At 45.5% G+C, this 15,718-nt stretch overlaps 1 protein-coding gene across 1 annotated transcript in view; it reads right to left on the bottom strand.

The window, feature by feature from the left end:
* CDC42 (cell division cycle 42) overlaps window positions 1-15,718 on the bottom strand; it is a 65,018-nt gene extending 49,300 nt beyond the window's left edge. The window contains exon 1 of the mRNA XM_064363433.1: window positions 15,622-15,718. The gene's annotated coding sequence lies outside the window, so the exon portion shown is untranslated. The remainder of the gene's footprint in view (window positions 1-15,621) is intronic.

Below are 15,718 nucleotides of genomic sequence, written 5' to 3'. Positions count from 1 at the left end.
CTCAAGTGATCCCCTTGCTTCAGCCTCTCAAACTGTTGGGATTACAGGTGTGAGTCACCGTGCCTGGCCAAGACCAGGATTTGATGTATAGAAATTTGATATGAGAAGATGGAGCTGCCTGAAGAGAGAGGCTCAAAAGAACAAGATCAAGGGACAGCTGAGAAAGGGTCATTAACTGAATCTTCCCCTATTTAAGCAGATTCAGATTCAGATACAATAGCATTTACTGAGTGTTTCCGGACCTCGGGTGCTGTGCTAGGGTGACCCTGCAAGAGAATAAGCCAGGATCAATACAGGTGTAGGAGCTGAAGCTCAGAAAGGGGGCATGACTTGTCTGACATCACTCATCTAAGTGGTAGAAGTTATTGTTGCTAGAAACCATCCATTTGTGTTTCTAAGATAGAGCTCAAACCATTAAGTATTGGCCTCAATTGGAGGTGGGGTTTTGGCTCAGAGGAAGTGAAGGGGAGGCCCTGGCTGCTCTGGCTGTGTTGGTGGCTTCCTGCCCAGGAGACCACACCCAGCTTCAAAATCACCATTCTGGGTAGTCAAGTTGTTGCTAGGCACCCCAAGAGGCCCCTGAGCTTTGCAGAGCCAACCAAGGGCAGTTAACCTCATCTCACTGCAAGGTCAGAGGCAGAACAGAGAAGGGAAGCCTTCCCTTATTAGTTTTAGTTTTTGTTTTGTTCTTACCTCCATTCCTACTCCTTCCACAGGAATTAGTCTCACTTCTTGTTCCCTCCACAACATAGCACCTAGTGGCTACTGATATTTGCATTCGCTAGAAGAAAACACCGTAAGAAGGAGCAACCTTGGCCGGGCGCAGTGGCTCACGCCTGTAATCCCAGCATTTTGGGAGACCAAAGCAGGTGGATCATGAGGTCAAGAGATCGAGACCATCTGGCCAACACAGTGAAACCCTATCTCTTCTAAAAATAACAAAAATTAGCTGGGCATGGTGGCGTGTGCCTGTAGTCCCAGCTACTTGGGAGGCTGAGGCAGAATTGCTTGAACCCGGGGTTGCAGTAAGCCAAGACAGAGCCACTGCACTCCAGTCTGGCGACCGAGTGAGATTGTGTCTCAAAAAAAAGGAGCAACCATGTCTCCCACAAAAGTCAAAGTGCTCCTTGAGGATCACCCATGCGCAGGCCCTGTGTTCAATGCAAAGAACATAGAGAGTCTCCCTCTTCATGGAGCTCACAATCTGCCTGGGGACACAAACAAGCTGCACTGCAGTATGATGCTTAGAATGGGGCGTGGCACAGAACATCTATTTGCTGCATGAGCAAGTACCAAGACCTTAAGTTAAGGGGTTGTAGGAGCTCACAGGAAGGTATCAAGTGCTAGTTCAAGGCAGAAATCAAAGAAGGGTTCATGAAAGTGACCATGTGTATCTGCATCATAAAGAGGAGATTTGGGAGGCTGAGGTAGGCAGATCACTTGAGCCTAGGAGTCTGAGACCAGCCTGGACAACATGGTGAAACTCCTTTTCTACTAAAAATACAAAAAATTAGGCCAGGTGAGGTGGCTCATGCCTATAATCCCAGCACTTCAGGAAGCCGAAGCGGGCAAATCATGAGGTCAGGAGATCAAGATCATCCTGGCCAACATGGTGAAACCCCATCTCTACTAAAAATACAAAAAATTAGCCGGGCATGGTGGCGCATGCCTATAATCCCAGCTACTCGGGAGGCTGAGGCAGGAGAATTGCTTGAACCCAGGAGGCAGAGGTTATGGTGAGCCGAGATCATGCCATTGCACTCCAGCCAGGGCAACAAGAGTGAAACTCTGTCTCAAAATAAAAATAAAGAAAATAAAATAAATTACCCAGGCATGATGACATACATCTGTAATCCCAGCTACTCAGGAGGCTGAGGTGAGAGGATCACGTGAGTCTGGGAAGTTGAGGTCACTGCACTTGGGCTTGAGTATAGGAATGAAACCCTGTCTCAAAAAAAATAAAAATAAATAAAAAAATAAACAGGAGTAGGCCGACAAAGATTCAGGGAGGGGCATTCCAGGCAAAGGGAAAATGTCCAATTGTCCAATACATGCCTGGCAGTGGGTGGAAAGAGAATGCTTAGCAAAACAGTCAAGTGCATTGTACTGAGCTGTCGAGGGAAACTGACCACACATGATGCTCCTGGGAGGGCCAGTTGCACTCGACTTCTGCAGCCACCACCATCACCACCACAGTAGACTCCTCGTGGCCCCCACACCCAGTGGAGCTGACCTCTTCTCTGGCAGCCAGGGCCTGGCACCCACTCACTTCTCAGGGAGTAGCTGCCCAACAGATGACATGTTTTTCCATGGCACACGCCAGTTGCTAGGACTCTCATATTACCTTGTGGTCCTAACACCAGTTTTTACCAGCAGCCATCTCGCAGGAGCATTTTTCAATAACTAGATGAAATTATTATCTATTGAAACTTGCAGTCAAAATAACCACAAAGGGAAAACAAACATTTTAGAAATACAACATGGAAATATTTCTACATTGCCTTTCTCCTTCCCCAAAACTCATGGACAGAGTCTTTAGGGTTCTTTAGAATTGAGGTCTAGATTGATTCAAGAAACAATGACAGACACAGGTGGTAACTGTGGAGAGTGCTGACTAGCTGCTTAGAGAAAGCACAATTCCTCTACTCCCAAATCCTCAGAGTCCTCAAAGCACTGGAGCTGCTCTGTTCTTTGACCTTGAGGTAGTATGACCTTGTGGCAAGGGCATGAGGCTAGGGCCAGATGAAACAGAGATGAACGATAGCTTCTCCACTTACTGGGTTTCTTTGGGGCAAGGAATGTCATCTGTAAATTCACTTCCATAACAAAGAACTGGTACCATGGGGTTGCTGGGAAAGAATACCCTCACAGCAAAGGGATCCTTAACTATAAATTCACTGTCTGCAGATAAGAGGACAGAATCTGATGCACTGATTGTTCCTTATTCAAACCATGACTAGATCCCTATCTCAGGATTTAACTATCAACTTTCAGAACGTGAAAGTTGAGCTCTGGCTCCCTCACTCTCCTCACTTCCCTCTCTAAACCTCACTTGTGCTTCAGGGGTTTGAGTCCATACCTAAATCTTCCACCTTACACTTCTGCTGGAAAGTAAAAGGCTAAGTACAGCCATACAGAGGGCTATGTGGCAGCCGCCAAAAAAACTTTTTTTTTTTTTTTTTGAGACAGTCTTGCTTTGTTGCCCAGGCTGGGGTGCAGTGGTACAACCTTGGCTCACTACAACCTCCACCTCCTGGGTTCAAGCGATTCTCTTGCCTCTCCCGAGTAGGTGGGACTACAGGCATGTGCCACCACACCTGGTTGTTGTATTTTTAGTAGAGATGGGGTTTCACTGTGTTAGCCAGGATGGCCTCGATCTCCTGACCTCATGATCCACCCGCCTTGGCCTCCCAAAGTGTTGGGATTACAGGCGTGAGCCCCTGTACCCAACCCAAAAAATTTTTTTTCCCTTTTTTTTTTTTGAAGACACGCTCTCACTGTTGCCCAGGCTGGAGGGTGGAGCCAGCTGCATGGCTGCTCTGAGGCTCCCCATGAGTACATGCAGTCTTCTTCCTCACTGGTGCGGTCAGTGAGGTTTTCTACCCTCACAGCAAAGGGATCCTTAACTATAAACTCACTGTGTGCAAAGAAAAGGACAGAATCTGATGCACTGATTGTTCCTTCTTCAAACCATGACTTAATCCCTATCTCAGGATTTAACTATCTTTATTTTCTGGTTAAAATTTTTTTTAAAAAAAGGTGGGAAGAAAGGGGAGAGTGGCAAGGGGCAACAGCAATAGAGATTATACTGTGCTGACACGGAGACTAAACTCTAGTCAGAGTGAAGACCCACATAAAGGGCCGACTGATGGTTCAAAGGACAATAGCAATAGAGATTACACTGTGCTGACACGGAGACTAAATTCTAGTCAGAGTGAAGACCCATATAAAGGGCTGATGGTTTAAAGGAAGTAACTACATGGCATCTAATCAAGACATATATGGGTTATTTCTCATCATTAGCCTTAATAATGTAAGAAAACAATTCTCAACAAAACTGGAGTCCACAGTTGTCAAGTATGCTCTCTCAGGCATGGGTAGGTTAAGTCTGGAGAAATGGGTTCTCTCCACGCCCAGTGACAAAGCAAGATGGTCCCGGGTTTGACGTTAAGAGCAGGTCCCATTGCCAGGCGGTGTCTGCAGCTCACAGTGGAGTTTAGCAGTAGAATCGAGTGGAGAATTTGGGCGAAACAGGCACAGTCAGAGGTAGTCACTTGACTTTATCTCCAGACCCCGGTACTTGCGTATCGGATTTGCCTTATGCACCAGTTCTCTCTGTAGCCTGGCCAGCTCCTCCTTTTTCTGCTCTGGCCAACGTGGTGAAACCCCAACTCTACTAAAAATACAAAAATTGGCCGGGCGTGGTGACACAGGTCTGTCATCCCAGCTACTTGGGGGAGGCTGAGACAGGAGAATTGCTTGAACCTGGGAGGCAGAGGTTGTAGTGAGCCAAAATTGTGCCACTGCCCTCCAGCCTGGGTGACAGAGAGGCTCCATCTCAAAAAAAAAAAACAAAAAAAAACAAAAAAAAAAACAAGAAAACTTAATACTTCGTAAAAACAACACATTCTTTTTTTCTTTTCAAGTCAAATCCAATAAGCTAGATGACAGAGTTAGCTTTTATTCACAAATGTAATTAAACATGAGGGGTGTTTTGTAGAAACTCAAATTTCAACAAATATTAGTGGTGCATTTTGGTAACACTGGCACAATAAACAAGCTATTTAATACATAACAATTTTAAGATAAAAGATACCCCAAATGAATGAATGATCTCGGCTCACTGCAACTTCCACTTCCCAGGTTCAAGGGATTCTCGGGCCTCAGCCACCCAAGTAGCTGGGATTACAGGCATCCGAAACCACACCCGGCTAATCTTTGTATTTTCAGGAAATGAGAGTTCAGCGTTATGGGCAGGCTGGTCTCAAATTCCTGGCCTCAAGTGATCTGCCTGCCTTGGCCTCCCAAAGTTCTGGGATTACAGGTGTGAGCCACCACACTCAGCCAATTTTTAAAATAAAGTATATCTCTCCATGTTAATTGCAAAAGGCCTCTAAAACTTACTGAGTAATGAAAAAACATGTACTAAACATGTGTAATATATTTTTTTATGTAAGTTCTAAAGGAATATATATGTGTATCTGCTCACACACACACACACATATATGTATAATTTGTATTTTACGGAAGGATACGTAAGAAACTGTTAATAACAAGAAGAGGGTCTTTAAGTTTTCCTTTTATATCCTTCTATTCTCCTGGACTTTTCTGTCCATATGCAAATATATATTTGTATATATAGTACATGTAAATATGTATAAATTTATATAAAAACATATAAACATAAATTTATAAATATTTAAATATATATAAAAATATGTAAAACTATATATATATGTACTTTTTTTTGAGACAGGGTCTCATTCTGTCACCTGAGTTGGAGTGCAATGGCACAATCACAACTCACTGCAGCCTTGACCTATGGGGCTCAAAGGATCCTTCTGCCTCAGCCTCCTGAGAAGCTAGGACTACAGGCATGTACAACCACACCCGGCTAATTTTTAAATTTTTTGTAGAGACAGGTCTTGCTATGTTGCCCAAGCTGGTCTTGTACTCCTGGCCTCAAGTGATCCTCCCATCCTGGCCTCCCAAATCGCTGGGATTACAGGCATGACCTCTACTGACATTTTTTAAGGGTAAAAGAAATATTTGCTGGCCAGGCCTGGTGGCTCACACATGTAGTTCCAGCTAAGAATGAGACCCAAGCTCTTAAAAAAAAAAGTCAATAGGAATTACCTGGGCAGTGAGATTATGAACCATTTTTTTTCATACTTTTTACCAAGTGAATCTAAGAAACGTTATTTTAAATTGTAATATAGAGATTTTTTAAAAGCAAAAGAAAAAACACTGTGCATACAGGAGATTCTCAAGAAATGTTAAATTAACATTTCTATACTTGAGGGGTAAAGGCCCAAGTCTTGGACAAACGTCTAAGGCTCAGATCCTAGCTCCACACTTACTGGCCATATTGCTTAACTGCTGGACCTCAGACTTCTCGTCTATAAAGTAAGAAGATTTACTATTTACCTCCCATGATTGTTAGGACTCAATGAATCATAGATGCATCAGTGCAGACTTTGGCACACAGTAAACCATCCCAACTAAATGTTCTAAAGGTTGATGATTGGGAGGATTCACTCTTGTTGCCCAGGCTGGAGTGCAATGGCACCATCTCAGATCACTGCAACCTCCACCTCTCCTGGGTTCAAGTGATTCTCCTGCCTCAGCCTCCCGAGTAGCTGGGATTACAGGTGCATGTCACTATGCCTGGCTAATTTTTTTTATTTTTTATTGTTAGTAGAGAAGGATTTCACCATTTTGGTCGGGCTGGTCTCGAACTCCTGACCTCAAGTGATCCGCCCACCTTGGCCTCCCAAAGTGCTGGGATGACAAGCGTGAGCCACCGTGCCCGGCCACATAATGAGAATTTTAAAGACCAATTTAATATATATACCACTCTTCCTACAGCATTCTCAGTTTGATGTTAAGCCTAAGGCCAGGGATCAGAGGGCTGAGCTCCATGACCCCCGCAAATGGCCATGATGAACTCTCCTATATAATCAGTAGTTCTTGACCAGGGGCAATTTTGTGCACACCCTCTCACCCCAACCCCCAGGACATTTGGCAATGTCCGGAAACATATTTGGTTGTCACGTCCAGAGAGGTGCTACTGGCATCTAGCAGGTAGAGGGTAGGGATGCTGCTGAACATCCTTCAGTGCACAGGGCACGTCCCCAAACAAAGAGTTATCTGGCCCAAAATGTCAATAGTGCCAAGGCTGAGGAACCCCGTGCTAGAGTCACTCAATTCAAGAAACCTCAGCTGACCAGGCGTGGTAGCTCGTGCCTATGATCCTAGCACTTAGGGAGGCTGATGTAGGAAGACCATTTGAGCACAGGAGTTCAAGACAAGTCTGGGCAACATAACAAGGCCCTGTCTCTACAAAAAGATTAAAAATTAGTTGGGTGTGGTGGCATATGCCTGTAGTCCTAGATACTTGTGAGGCTGAGGTAGGAAGATCGCCTGAGCCCAGGAGGTCGACGCTGCAGTGGGCCGTAATCCTACCCCTTGAACTCCAGCTTGAGTGACAGAGTAAGACCGTGCATCAAAAAAAAAAGGCCCAGCTCGATGTCTCATGCCTATACTCCCAGCACTTAGGGAAGCCAAGGCAGGTGGATCACCTGAGATCAGGAGTTCAAGACCAGCCTGGCCAATATGGTGAAACCCTGTCTCTACTAAAAATACAAAAATTTGCCAGGCGTAGTGGCATGCCTATGATCTCAGCTACTTGGGAAGCTGAGGCAGGACAATCACTTGATCCTGGGAGGCAGAGGTTGCAGTGAGCCAAGATCATGCCATTGCACTGCAGCCTGGGTGACAAGAGCAAAACTCCATCTCAAAAAAAAAAAAAAAAAAGAAAGAGATGGAGTTTCGCTCTTGTCACCCAGGCTGGAGTGCAATGGTGCGATCTCGGCTCACCGCAACCTCCACCTTCTGGGTTCAGGCAATTCTCCTGCGTCAGCCTCCTGAGTAGCTGGGATTACAGGCACGCACCGCCATGCCCAGCTAATTTTTTGTATTTTTAGTAGAGACGGGGTTTCACTATGTTGACCAGGATGGTCTCGATCTCTTGACCTCGTGATCCACCCGCCTCGGCCTCCCAAAGTGCTGGGATTACAGGCGTGAGCCACCGCGCCCGGCCAACTCCATCTCAAAAAAAAAAAAAAAGAAACCTCAGCTATTGTGCCATAAAATCCCTGAGGTGAAAACCTCTGAGTCCACCTATAAACCCAGGTCCTTTACTTTCATACCAAATCCTAAATCACTGAAGCAGCTGAGAAACTGATGGAGGCCAGGAAATTCCTGAATGCCAGGAGATCTGGATCCCTGTAGACTAGAGGAAATATCTTCAGAATGTTTCAAAATACTACAACCCTATCAGGGTTACCAATTCCTTGCCAATGTTAAATTTTACTATTCAAATTAAGGATAGAAAAGCTTACCTTACAGTCGCCAGACACGGTGACTCATGCCTGTCATCCCAGCACTTTGGGAGGCCAAGGTGGGTGGATCACGAGGTCAGGAGTTCAAGACGAGTCTGGCCAACATAGTGAAACCCCATCTCTATTAAAAATGCAAAAAATTAGCCAGTTTTCGTGGCATGCACCTGTAATCCCAGCAACTCGGGAGGATGAGCCAGGAGAATCGTGTGAACCTGGGAGGTGGAGGTTGCAGTGAGCCAAGGTTGTGCCATTGCACTCCAACCTGGGTGATAGTGCGAGACTCCACCTCAAAAAGAAAGAAAAAAAGTTTACCTTACAGTTAATAAAAGGCATAATTCATTCATCTTATGGTCACTACTCCCCAAACACTATAGCCCTTTGCATTCCCATGCTTTTACCGTCTGCCCAGATCTCCTAATTCTCTTCCAAAATTCCATTAAAATGTCACTTCTCCACCTTGACTGTCCTCTCTCCTCTGCTTGTAATATTTTTAAAAATAGGAAATGTTTCTTCTTGGTGCTATTTCAAAACCAGATACCAAAAGCAAGGCTAGTTTTACTCGGACATTTCTAATAATATTTTTTAATGCTTTTTCCTGTCTTCAAAAATGACACACTTCCTTAAAAGTAGGTTTTATATTTCTATTCTAGAACAGTCACAGAAGCACAGGAAGTACTCAACAAACCCCAGCAGAATCAACAAGAGTTCCAGCATGCAGCTGACCAGTCCCTATACCAAAACCTGTTTCTGAAGTGGCACCAAGTTTGTCACAGGAGAAGCAGAGCTACAAGTCCCAGAGCCAGGCCACAAAGGCAGACAGGTTCCTCCAAACGGGGTCGTGCTGGGGAGGCAGCTGCTGTTTACCCTGCCTGTCACAGACACAGCTACTGCTCTATCTCAGCTGTCAGCCACATAACAGGTCTCCACACACAGAAACAAGGATGACCTCTGTTGTGGGAAAAGCAAGACACAATAGCATCAGGGAGCTTTACACTAAGCTCTCTTGCAGAAAGGCAAGCTATAGAACAAACGTGATGGACATAGTGAAACAGTCAATCAAACAATTCTGTGTATGGGTTACTTACCTCTTATGACCCTGTTTGACCCCTTTCTCAGTTTTGTGCAGTCTAAATCCTGACTTTGAAAACAAAGGCCAGGACTGTTCCTATTTCCCAGCATAATAAACACCATAGCCATAGTTCTTATCTCTAGCTCACATCTACACCTGATAATTATCTCACCTGCCTCCAACTGCTGACCACAAAGAGCTAACCTGATTAACCACCACAGGATGTATTTATTGAGGCCCAAACTTTCACATTTCAAGGGCACCCCAAATGAGTTACTGGTGGGGCTACATAAGCTTTCATTCATGCCACCAAACCAAGATTCATGAATTCTGAAAGTTAAAGCTGATTACCTCTTTGGATCATAAAGGACTATATATATATATATATAAACCTCCGCCTCCCAGGTTCAAGTGATTCTCTTGCCTCAGCCTCCCAAGTAGCTGGGATTACAGGCATGTGCCACCACGCCTGGCTAATTTTTGTATTTTTTAGTAAAGATGGGGTTTCTCCATGTTGGTCAGGCTGGTCTCAAACTCCCAACCTCAGGCAATCCGCCAGCCTCGGCCTCCCAAAGTGCTGGAATTACAGGTGTGACCCACCGTGCCTGGCCAAAAACAATATACTAAAGCATGTCACAAAGTGCCAAAAAAAAAAAAAAAAAAGAGGCATCCAGCAGATGAAAAACAGGCTCTTGGAAGAGCCCAAGGCAGCCGGATGATTGTCCTAACAAGAGAACAGAGAAACTCTTTCTGTCCCAGGAACTAAAGCTGCCTCAGCCAAAAAGAGGTCCAGACATGGGTTTTGATAGATTCTTATTACAACCAGTCAAAAACAAGCCTGAAGAAAATGGAGGTTCAGATTTCCCATGGGTGCAGCTGGATCTTGATCCAAGAGAACCCCTGGTTGACTTCTCATACGTAGGCTGAGCAAGAAGCAAGCAGTGAGACTTAGCCAGTGATTCTGATTCCAGCCTGACATCTCTGTGCTTGAGCTCTGAGTTCCTTGGGCAGGACAGACTGGAATTGCTCCTGCACCAGCATTTCCACAATCTGCTCCTTTGTGTGAATATCAGGTCTCAGCCACTGTCCAGCAAGGTCCTGGAGATGTCTGAGGACATCCCTGGGGCCAGCTGCATCCTCATAGCGGAACTTCCTGAACCTCTGCCCAGAGGCTGCAGAATTGGTAGGATTTCTTCCTGGCATGGTCTCAAGGTCTTCAACAGAGTCTTCACTGAGGCTCTTTGGTGGGAGCCCAGAGTGCTTTTATGGAACCTGGACCTGGGAAGCAGATAGTGGAACAACTTCTGGCTCCTCAGCCATCATCTCATCAGGTAGTGACCTCATTTGATCATTCTGGACTTCCGTATTTCTTTGTCTCTGGGTACACTTCAGTCTCCATTCTGGAACTCTAAGAAAAAACGTTTCTGACTTCAAGGCACAAAGATAAAAGAAAGAATCAGCAAAAACAGACCACAAAAGCTGTTAAACCACTCTGATCTCATGGATCTGGTTCAGACCCAGGTTCTATAAGCCTTCCAGTCTTAATAGGATTTCTTAATGAAGCTACTAGAAATTCTTTTTTTGTTTTCTTGCTGGATCAACTGACACAATTGAGAAAACATCCAGTGGGTTACCAAAATAAGAAATGTAGGTTCTCAAAGCAAATTGAATACTGGCCTTGCTAGAGAATCTGGCATCCATTTTGTCCCTCACTATGAAGTATTTTACAGTATGTTGAAACAATAATTGTATATGCACATGATTTGCTTCGCAGAGGGCTTTAAAATCATAGGTGTTTGCTTCCACCAACCATTTTTTTTTTTTGAGACAGAGTTTCACTCTTGTTGCCCAGGCTGGAGTGCAATGGCACGATCTCGGCTCATGGCAACCTCTACCTCCCAGGTTCAAGCGACTCTGCTGCCTCAGCCTCCCAAGTAGCTGGGATTACAGGCATGTGCCACCACACCCAGCTAACTTTGTATTTTTAGTAGAGACAGGGTTCCTCCATGTTGGTGAGGCAGGTCTTCAACTCCCGACCTCAGGTGATCCGCCCACCTCAGCCTCCCCAAAGTGCTGGGATTATAGGCATGAGTCACTGAGCTCAGCCCCACCAACCATTTTTATACAACATTTGCTATATCTACAAAATAATTTATGAAGAGATGCTACAAGAGGAGAAAAAGTTCAGTTCATTTACATCTACTCTACTGACTTTATACCGCCCTCCATCTCTTTCATCACGATTAAGGAATAGCAAACATTAAAAGTACTTCAAGGCAGCAGTGTGCTATGATTGCACCTGTGAATAGCCACTGCACACCAGCCTGAGCAATATAGTGAGATCTCTTAAAAAAAAAAAAAAAAAAAAAAGAGGTGGATCACTTGAGCCCAGGAGTTTGAGACCAGCCTGGGTAACATGGCAAAACCCCATCTCTACAAAAAATACAAAAAGTACTTGAGTGTGGTGATGCATGTCTGTAGTGCCAGTTACTCGGGAGGCTGAGGTGGGAGAACCACCTGACCCCAGGAGATAGAGGTTGCAGTGAGCCGTGATCACACCACTGCACTCCAGCATGGGCGACAGAGTGAGTCCCTGTCTCAAAAAAAGAAAAAAAAAGATCCCAGGTTAAGATCAAGAATGAAGCTCCTCTGATCAGTATATGGGACTTGTCAAAATCCCAATAGAGGCCAGACATGGTGGCTCATGCCTGTAATCCCAGCACTTTGAGAGGCTGAGGCGGGTGGATCACCTGAGGTCAGGAGTTCGAGCCCAACCTGGCCAACATGGTGAAACCCCATCTTTACTAAAAATACAAAAATTAGCCAGCCATGGTAGCAGGTTCCTGTAATCCCAGCTACTCAGGAGGCTGAGGCAGGAGAATCACTTGAACCCAGGAGGCAGAGATTGCAGTGAGCTGAGATCGTGCCACTGCACTCCAGCCTGGGCAACAAGAGTGAAATTCCATCTCCAAAAAAAAAAAAAAACCTAATAGAGTACACTTCCAACCCTTCGTATATTTGAGAGCTCTAGGATTATCAAACCAGCTGTAATGGAGATGGGGTAGCCAAATTAAATACCTGTAAAATGCCAGGAAAAAAAAAGTCTTTACTTCATTTGGTCTAGGGCCCCAGTTCAAAAGAGGGTTATTTACAGGAAAACACATCCTATGTTAATTAACTTAAAATGATGTAGTCACTTTTCAAGGATCATCTTTTTCTTTAACACCCTCTTCCCTCAAAGAGCTAATCCCTTCCTTATATATAAGACACAGCAGGAGAGTTCACATTTAAAATCCTTCCCACCTCAGAGAATCTCTCAAATCTGTTTCCTGGGCAACAATTGACAAAAGCCAACAGTCACTAACACTGACCAGCTGCCATGCACCTAGCACCTAGTCATACCCTCCTCTAAAGGTTCCCTGACACATTTCTTTTCTTTCTTTTTTTTTTTGAGATGGAGCCTTACTGTGTCACCCAGGCTGGAGTGCAGTGGCATGATCCCGGCTCACTGCAACCTTTGCCTCCTGGGTTCAAGCAATTCTCTGCGTCAGCCTCTCAAATAGCTGGGATTACAGGTGCCTGCCACCACACCTAGCTAATTTTTTGTATTTTTAGTAGAGATGGTGTTTCACCATCTTGGCCAGGCTTGTCTTGAACTCCTGACCTTGTGGATCCACCCACCTCGGGCTCCCAAAGCGCTGGGATTACAGGCATGAGCCGCTGTGCCCGGTGAGCTCCCTGATCTATTTCTTAAGAGTCTTGAATTAATTCTAAACCCAGTAGCTTGGATATTCTTGGAGTACTTGAATTCTTCTCATATTATCTTGGTTTTTCCTCAGTTAATAGGGTATGCTCATCCCCCAAAGTAAGCTGTTACTAACTTAGGGTGGTGAGTAAGGAAAAGCAGAATCATTTAGAGGGTGCCTGGGACTAAAATATTTAGTCTGAGAAAGGTTGGGTGAAACACTGTGGAAAAGCAAAATCTTGGGAACAACCTAAGTGACCATCAACAGGGAAATGACTGAAGTATAGTCAACCACTCAGTGATGCCACCATGTAAAAAATGAAGCAGGCCTATGAGTACTGAGAAGTAAAGCTGTCCGTATCACAACATGACTAAGGTCCAGATCAATGTGTAGTATGACCCCCCTCCATTCTGAGGAATTTAAAAATACATATATATAAGCAAATGTTACCTGATATATCCAAAGAATATATGTGTAAGGTTTGTTCTTGCCGAGTTTAAAAGGAAGAAACTGAGGCCAACACAAGAAGATCCAATATAAAGGAATTTATTCAGGCTCCCGGGCCAGGCTCAATGGTCCGACAGGAGGGGCCTGAGAAGTCCCACGGACTCCTCTCAGACGTAGGGTTTTATACGGAGTGGAAGAGCTCGATTGGTTGTGGGAGAGCAGGACTACTATTAGGTAAGGTTACAAGCCTTTGTTTGCATACAGGACTTGGCTGCTATTGGTTAGAATTACTCGGCTGCTATTGGCTAGAAAGACTCGGCTGCTATTGGCTAGAAAGACTTGGCTGCTATTGGCTAGAATCACAAGACCCTGCTTGCATACTGGGTTCTTTAAGGGAAAGCCAGGCTGTGCGAGAAGGGGAAAAGGGAACAACCCAAGCATGTCTGAGGTTTCGGAAAAAAGAGGGGGGAGCAGTATGCGTGCAAGCTCCCGGCGAGGCAGCCGGCCTTACCATATGGAATTATCAAAGAAATTAATTGCATTTACTTCTGAAGAGCAGAAACAGTAGAAGGAGGAAACACTTTTCATTTTACATCTTTCTGTATTGTTTTCTAACTACAAACATGTATTACTTTTATAACAACTCAAGAGGAAGAAAACTTTGCAGGCTTTCCCCTCCTGCCCAAAAACCTTTCCAAGTGAAAACCCCTAACCCACTTAGGAAAACACCCTTTTGTTACTTCTTCCAGCTTCCAGCACCCAAGGTCTTTACCACCAGGCTTCTAGGAACAGTTTGTTGGTGAGCCGATTCTTTTTTTTTTTTTTTTTTTGAGATGGTGTCTTGCTCTGTCGCCCAGGCTGGAGTGCAGTGGTATGATTTCGGCTCAGTGCAACCTCCGTCTCCAAGGTTCAAGTGATTCTCCTGCCTCAGCCTCCTGAGTAGCTAGGATTACAGGCACACACCATCACACCCGACTAATTTTTTAATTTTTAGTAGAGAAGGGGTTTCGCCATGTTGGTCAGGCTGGTCTCAAACTCCTGTCCTCATTATCTGCCCACCTCAGCCTCCCAGAGTGCTGGGATTGGGCTGGACAGTGGCTAATGCCACCGCGCCCGGCCATGGTGGGCCAATTCTTAAGGCTGGCTCTGAAAGATGGACCAGTACCACAATTTACCCAGCTTATAAATCCTGTCAGCTTCAGAAGATGACTTGCCAAACACAGACTTATCCTCATCAGTTAATTACTCCAGTTTTCTTTTCTCAAAAACCCAATGAGAAAAAATAACTCCAGGCCAGATGCAGTGGCTCACACCTGTAATTCCAGCACTTTGGAAGGCTGAGTCGGGTGGATCACTTGAGGTCGGGAGTTCATGACCAGCATGGCCAACATGGTGAAACCATCTCTACTAAAAATACAAAAAATTAGCCAGGCGTGATGACATGCAACTGTAATCCCTGTTAGGAGGCTGAGGCAGGAGAATCACTTGAACCCAGGTGGCAGAGGTTGTAGTGAGCTGAGATCGTGCCACTACTCTCCGGCCTGGGAAACAGAGCAAGACTCCATCTCAAAAAAAAATAATAATAACTCCAGGGTACTGCGCCCTTATTTCCTATCTGACATTGTGCTGAAAGTTATACATAGATCCTCCTCTGTATGATCCTCTTAGTTCAGGTTAAACTCTTGATAAATTACTGCCCCAGGAGCCTTCACTGGCAACAACCGCTGCTAGCATTTGTGGAATTCGGCCGGCCAGACACCCGACAGCCAGACACCCCACGCTGCATTCCCTCACAGCTGATCCCCCTATTAGAGCCCATGGCGTAGACACTATTATTTCCATTTACAGATAAGCAAAGTGAGGTTCGGAGGGAGGGGACTTGCCCAGGGCCACAAGGCTGGAAGGTAGTGCGATGACTCAACCGAATAAAAAAAATATCTCGGGGTCGGGTTGGGGGAACTGAGCCGGACTCCTCCCACTATGCGGCCTCGGGCTCTGAATGCCTAGCCCAGTTCCGGAAATAGGCTTCTAGGGCTCCAGGACAAGGTCCACCTCCAGCGCTGAACTGAGGTGCAAGCCAGGCCAAGGAGCCCGCAGGTCCCACATTTCAATCATTTCCCTACCCCATGGGCAGTGACTCCCGCTCCTGGAGCAGGCAGCCACCGTGGCCGCGAGCGTGAAAGATAGAAAAGCGCAAGATAGAAAAAAAGAAGGAAGAGGACGGGGGGAAGTTCACCTGCGCAGGTGCCACCTCGGAGGACCGGGGAGCGGGGTACGAGGGAGGATCAGGATAAGACTCTAACCCCCACAACTGACTCCAGGAAAGGGAGACC

This window comes from Aotus nancymaae, unplaced genomic scaffold (assembly GCF_030222135.1).
Source record: "Aotus nancymaae isolate 86718 unplaced genomic scaffold, 86718_ANA_hifiasm-v0.15.2.pri h1tg000053l, whole genome shotgun sequence".
NCBI lineage: Eukaryota > Metazoa > Chordata > Mammalia > Primates > Aotidae > Aotus > Aotus nancymaae.
Note: the sequence above shows the minus strand (reverse complement) of the source record. Positions and strands in the feature narration are given on the sequence as shown.